A 7,668-nucleotide genomic window follows, 5' to 3' on the forward strand; every position below is an offset into this window, starting at 1 on the left:
TGTTGACATGACACGTGAACATGATTATTATGTTGACATGACACGAAAACGTGATGCTTATGTTGACATGACACGTGAACGTGACGCTTATGCTGACATGACACGAAAAACGTGACGCTTATGTTGACATGACACATAAACGTGACGCTTATGTTGACATAACACGTAAACATGATGCTTATGTTGACATGACACGCAAACGTGACGCTTATGTTGACATGACAAGTAAATGTGACGCTTATGTTAACATGACACGAAAACGTGACGCTTATGTTGACATGACACGTGAACGTGACGCTTATGTTGATACGAAAGCGTGATGCTTATGTTGACATATAAACATGACGCTTATGTTTACATGACACAAAAACGTGACACTTATGTTGACATGTCACATGAACGTGACGCTTATGTTGACATGTCACGTGAACGTGACGCTTATGTTGACATGACACACAAACGTGACGCTTATGTTGATGTGTTTACACAACGTGACGCTTATGTTGACATGACAAGTAAACATGACGCTTATGTTGACATGAAAAGTAAACATGACGCTTATGTTGACATGACAAGTAAACATGACACTTATGTTGACATGACACACAAACGTGACGCTTATGTTGATGTGTTTACACAACGTGACGCTTATGTTGACATGACACGTAAACGTGACACTCATGTTGACATGGCACGTGAATGTGATGATTATGTTGACATGACACGGAAACGTGATGCTTTTGTTGACATGACACGTGAATGTGATACTTATGTTGACATGACACGTGAACGTGACGCTTTTGTTGACATGACACGAAAACGTGATGCTTATGTTGACATTGGCACGTGAACGTGACGTTTATGTTGACATGACACATAAACGTGACGCTTATGTTGACATGACACGTAAACGTGACACTTATGTTGACATGGCACATGAACGTGATGATTATGTTTACATGTCACGTGAACGTGACGCTTATGTTGACATGACACGTAAACATGACGCTTATGTTGACGTGTTTACACAACGTGACGCTTATGTTGACATGCCATGTGAACGTGACGCTTATGTTGATATGACACGTGAACGTGACGCTTATGTTGACATGACACGTAATTGTGACTCTTATGTTGACATGTTTACACAACGTGACGCTTATGTTGACATGACACGTGAACGTGACGCTTATGTTGACATGACAAGTAAATGCGACACTTATGTTAATATGACACAAAAACGTGACACTTATGTTGACATGACACGAAAAGGTGATGCTTATGTTGACATAAACGTGACGCTTATGTTGACATGACACGTAAATGTGACACTTATGTTGACATGGCACGTGAACATGATGATTATGTTGACATGTCACGTGAACGTGACGCCTATGTTGACATGACATGCAAACGTGACGCTTATGTTGATATGACACGTGAACGTGACGCCTATGTTGACGTGACAAGTAAATGTGACGCTCATGTTGACATGACACGTGAACGTGATGCTTATGTTGACACGTGAACATGACGCTTATGTTGACATGACACGTAAACGTGACTCTTATGTTGACGTGTTTACACAACGTGACGCTTATGTTGACATGACACGTGAACGTGACGCTTATGTTAACATGACAAGTAAATGTGACGCTTATGTTAACATGACACGAAAAGGTGATGCTTATGTTGACATATAAACGTAAACGTGACACTTATGTTGACATGGCACGTGAACGTGATGATTATGTTGACATGTCACGTGAAAGTGACTCTTATGTTGACACGACATGCAAACGTGACGCTTATGTTGATGTGTTTACAAAACATGACGCTTATGTCGACATGACACATGAACGTGACGCTTATGTTGACATGACAAGTAAACATGACGCTTATATTGACAGGTCATGCAAACGTGACGCTTACGTTGACATGATACGTGAACGTGACGCTTATATTGACATGACACGAATTTGTGACGCTTATGTTGACATGACACGTGAAAGTGATGATTATGTTGACATGACACGTAAATGTGACACTTATGTTGACATGACACAAACGTGACGCTTATGTTGACTTGACACGTAAACGTGACACTCATGTTGACATGGCATGTCAACGTGATGATTATGTTGACATGACACGTGAACGTGACGCTTATGTTGACATGACACGCAAACGTGACGCTTACATTGACATGATTACACAACGTGACGCTTATGTTGACATGACACATGAACGTGACGCTTATGTTGACATGACACATGAACGTGATGATTAGGTTGACATAACACGTGACGCTTATGTTGACATGACACATAATCGTGACGCTTATGTTGACATGGCACGTAAACGTGATGCTTATGTTGACATATAAAAGTGTCACTTATGTTGACATGACACGTAAATGTGACGCTTATGTTGACATGACACATGAACGTGACGCTTATGTTGACATGACACGTTAACGTGATGCTTATGTTGACATATAAACGTGACAATTATGTTGACATGACACGTAAACGTGACTCTTATGTTGACATGACACATTAACGTGACGCTTATGTTGACATGACACGTGAACGTGATGCTTATGTTGACATATAAACGTGACAATTATGTTGACATTACACGTAGACGTGACGCTTATGTTGACATGACACATGAACGTGACGCTTATGTTGACATGACACGTGAACGTGACGCTTATGTTAACATGACACGAGAACGTGATGCTTATGTTGACATGACACGTGAAGATGATGATTATGTTGACATGACACGTGAACGTGACACTTATGTTGACATGACGCGCAAACGTGACACTTATGTTGACGTTTACACAACGTGATGCTTATGTTGACATGACACATGAATGTGACGCTTATGTTGACATGACACGTAAACGTGATGCTTATGTTAACATGACACGTGAACGTGTTGATTATGTTGACATGACACGTGAACATGACGCTTATGTTGACATGACACATAAATGTGACACTTATGTTGACATGACATAAACGTGACACTTATGTTGACATGGCATGTAAACGTGACGCTTATGTTGACATGGCACTTAAACGTGACGCTTATGTTGACATGACACGTGAACATGACACTTATGTTGACATGGCACGACAACTTGATGATTATGTTGACATGACACGTGAACGTGACGCTTATGTTGACATGACACGTAAACGTGACGCTTATGTTGACATGACACATGAACGTGACGTTCATGTTGACATGGCACGTAAACGTGACGCTTATGTTGACATGACACATGAACGTGACGTTTATGTTGACATGGCACGTAAACGTGACGCTTATGTTGACATGACACCGCGAGCAGTTATGTTTTCACCAGCGCTCACCATCCGACACTTTCTCACGGTTATTTACATCGTAAACGCACTTAGTAACTTGAGAAATGTGAAGGAAAATTAGTCCAAACAAGTAAGTGAAGCCATGGAAAACTTCCCTAACTTCTACAAACCCCGTTTCCATATGAGTTGGGAAATTGTGTTGGGTGTAAATATAAACGGAATACAAATTTGCGAATCATTTTCAACCCATATTCAGTTGAATATGCTACAAAGACAACATATTTGATGTTCAAACTGATACTTTTATTTTTTTGCAAATAATCATTAACTTTAGAATTTGATGCCAGCAACACGTGACAAAGAAGTTGGGAAAGGTGGCAATAAATACTGATAAAGTTGAGGAATGCTCATCAAACACTTATTTGGAACATCCCACAGGTGAACAGGCAAATTGGGAACAGGTGGCTGCCATGATTGGGTATAAAAGTAGATTCCATGAAATGCTCAGTCATTCACAAACAAGGATGGGGTGAGGGTCACCACTTTGTCAACAAATGCGTGAGCAAATTGTTGAACAGTTTAAGAAAAACCTTTCTCAACCAGCTATTGCAAGGAATTTAGAGATTTCACCATCTACGGTCTGTAATACCATCAAATGGTTCAGAGAATCTGGAAAAATCACTGCACGTAAGCAGCTAAGCCCGTGACCTTCGATCCCTCAGGGTGTACTGCATCAACAAGCGACATCAGTGTGTAAAGGATATCACCACATGGGCTCAGGAACACTTCAGAAACCCACTGTCAGTAACTACAGTTGGTCGCTACATCTGTAAGTGCAAGTTAAAACTCTCCTATGCAAAGCGAAAACCGTTTATCAACAACACCCAGAAACGCCGTCGACTTCGCTGGGCCTGAGCTCATCTAAGATGGACTGATACAAAGTGGAAAAGTGTTCTGTGGTCTGACCAGTCCACATTTAATTCCGGACCAAAGAGGAAAAGAACCATGGAAGCCCCTGCTTATTTCAGCAAGACAATGCCAAGCCACGTGTTACATCAACGTGGCTTCATAGTAAAAGAGTGCGGGTACTAGACTGGCCTGCCTGTAGTCCAGACCTGTCTCCCATTGAAAATGTGTGGTGCATTATGAAGCCTAAAATACCACAACGGAGACCCCCGGACTGTTGAACAACTTAAGCTGTACATCAAGCAAGAATGGGAAAGAATTCCACCTGAGAAGCTTAAAAAATGTGTCTCCTCAGTTCCCAAACGTTTACTGAGTGTTGTTAAAAGGAAAGGCCATGTAACACAGTGGTGAACATGCCCTTTCCCAACTACTTTGGCACATGTTGCAGCCATGAAATTCTAAGTTAATTATTATTTGCAGAAAAAAAATAAAGTTTATGAGTTTGAACATCAAATATCTTGTCTTTGTAGTGCATTCAATTGAATATGGGTTGAAAAGCATTTGCAAATCATTGTATTCCGTTTATATTTACATCTAACACAACTCATATGGAAACGGGGTTTGTACATTCATTCTACGACGACGGACTTACAAAAACATCTTGGGCTCGATAAAGCCGTCCTTCACAACATGTCTTCCCGGGTCCGACCCAACGCACCAAAATCATGGTTGTTTTTACAAATGATGACAGATGTGAACAAAAGCATGTATTGTCTTTGTGTGATGATGTAAATAAGGTGTGGTTGTATTGTATATTAAGTATGTGTACATGAAAGGGCATTTTATGACTTTTCTTAATTTAAAAACATGCTATAGTATGTTTTTATTGTCATAATTTTATTGCATGATTTTTGTATCCCTTTAATTTAGGTAGCCAGGGACTGCAGATGGAAATTAGCTATTTAGCTATAATCTGGTACAGAACATATCTGTCTTGGAGCTTAATGTTTCTGTGCATTGTCTCTTCAAATAAAGACTAAACTAAAACTAAACCACTAAGGGAGAGCAGGAAGAAGCGGATGGCGAGTCGTATGGATGTTCGAATTGTTATCTCAATCTGCCTGCTACCATCAAGAGACATACAAACCCCGTTTCCATATGAGTTGGGAAATTGTGTTAGGTGTAAATATAAACGGAATACAATGATTTGCAAATGCTTTTCAACCCATATTCAGTTGAATGCACTACAAAGACAACATATTTGATGTTCAAACTCATAAACTTTTTTTTTTTTTTTCCAAATAATAATTAACTTAGAATTTCATGGCTGCAACACGTGCCAAAGTAGTTGGGAAAGGGCATGTTCACCACTGTGTTACATGGCCTTTCCTTTTAACAACACTCAGTAAACATTTGGGAACTGAGGAGACACATTTTCTAAGCTTCTCAGGTGGAATTCTTTCCCATTCTTGCTTGATGTACAGCTTAAGTTGTTCAACAGTCCGGGGGTCTCTGTTGTGGTATTTTAGGCTTCATAATGCGCCACACATTTTTAATGGGAGACAGGTCTGGGCTACAGGCAGGCCAGTCTAGTACCCGCACTCTTTTACTATGAAGCCACGTTGATGTAACACGTGGCTTGGCATTGTCTTGCTGAAATAAGCAGGGGCGTCCATGGTAACGTTGCTTGGATGGCAACATATGTTGCTCCAAAACCTGTATGTACCTCTCAGCATTAATGGCGCCTTCACAGATGTGCAAGTTACCCATGTCTTGGGCACTAATACACCCCCATACCATCACAGATGCTGGCTTTTCAACTTTGTGCCTATAACAATCCGGATGGTTCTTTTCCTCTTTGGTCCGGAGGACACGACGTCCACAGTTTCCAAAAACAATTTGAAATGTGGACTCGTCAGACCACAGAACACTTTCCCACTTTGTATCAGTCCATCTTAGATGAGCTCAGGCCCAGCAAAGCCAACAGCGTTTCTGGGTGTTGTTGATAAACGGTTTTCGCCTTGCATAGGAGAGTTTTAATTTGCACTTACAGATGTAGCGACCAACTGTAGTTACTGACAGTGGGTTTCTGAAGTGTTCCTGAGCCCATGTGGTGATATCCTTTAGACACTGATGTGGCTTGTTGATGCAGTACACCCTGAGGGATCGAAGGTCACAGGCTTAGCTGCTTACATGCAGTGATTTCTCCAGATTCTCTGAACCATTTGATGATATTACAGACCGTAGATGGTGAAATCCCTAAATTCCTTGCAATAGCTGGTTGAGAAAGGTTTTTCTTAAACTGTTCAACAATTTGCTCACGCATTTGTTGACAAAGTGGTGACCCTCGCCCCATCCTTGTTTGTGAATGACTGAGCATTTCATGGAATCTACTGTTATACCCAATCATGGCACCCACCTGTTCCCAATTTGCCTGTTCACCTGTGGGATGTTCCAAATAAGTGTTTGATGAGCATTCCTCAACTTTATCAGTATTTATTGCCACCTTTCCCAACTTCTTTGTCACATGTTGCTGGCATCAAATTCTAAAGTTAATGATTATTTGCAAAAAAAAAAAAAGTTTATCAGTTTGAACATCAAATATGTTGTCTTTGTAGCATATTCAACTGAATATGGGTTGAAAAGGATTTGCAAATCATTGTATTCCGTTTATATTTACATCTAACACAATTTCCCAACTCATATGGAAACGGGGTTTGTACATCCATGTCCAGGCCCAGGCTCATTGGTGAATTAGTTTTCAACAGAATCGAATCCAGCGGACCGAGCATGGATCAGCATGGCTAATGCTAACAACAATGCTAGCGCCGTAGTGGGGGAAGTGATCCCACTGCGTAACAAAGGAGTACCCCAGCACCCAGAGTGGAGGAGATGCGCGGGACCAGAACGACTGGCAAAAAAACGACACGACCCCCGGTACCGAGACACCATCGTCACCATCGTCATGGAACAACCCAGGGACGCTGCCCCGAGGGTCACCCAGAACACCGGCTGCATCTCGCAACAGGCTGCAGGCTAATGAAACGGGAACCAGATGAACACCGTCGTCATGGAGACTCTCCACAACAACAACGGCCTCGCCGGCTACGACGAGCCACTACAGGGACAACTACGACGACACGAAGAATGGCGCAACAGACAATAATGGAGTACTTTCTTCGGTGGCGCCCAACCACACAACCGTTGGAAAATAAACATTGTTGTCACAAGACATGGAAAACATTTTCTCTGCCGGAGAACTGCATATAATCCACATGAATGTAAGCAGTCTTCTCTGTAACATTGACAAACTCAGACTGATCTTTGGAAATGGCAAGGTGGGAATTCTGTCCTTTTCCGAGACCAGACTTGATAGTTCTATTGAGGACTCTGAGATAGAAATAGTCAATTACACCGTAGT

The sequence above is a fragment of the Entelurus aequoreus genome, linkage group LG06 (assembly GCF_033978785.1).
Source record: "Entelurus aequoreus isolate RoL-2023_Sb linkage group LG06, RoL_Eaeq_v1.1, whole genome shotgun sequence".
NCBI classification, from domain to species: Eukaryota; Metazoa; Chordata; class Actinopteri; order Syngnathiformes; family Syngnathidae; genus Entelurus; species Entelurus aequoreus.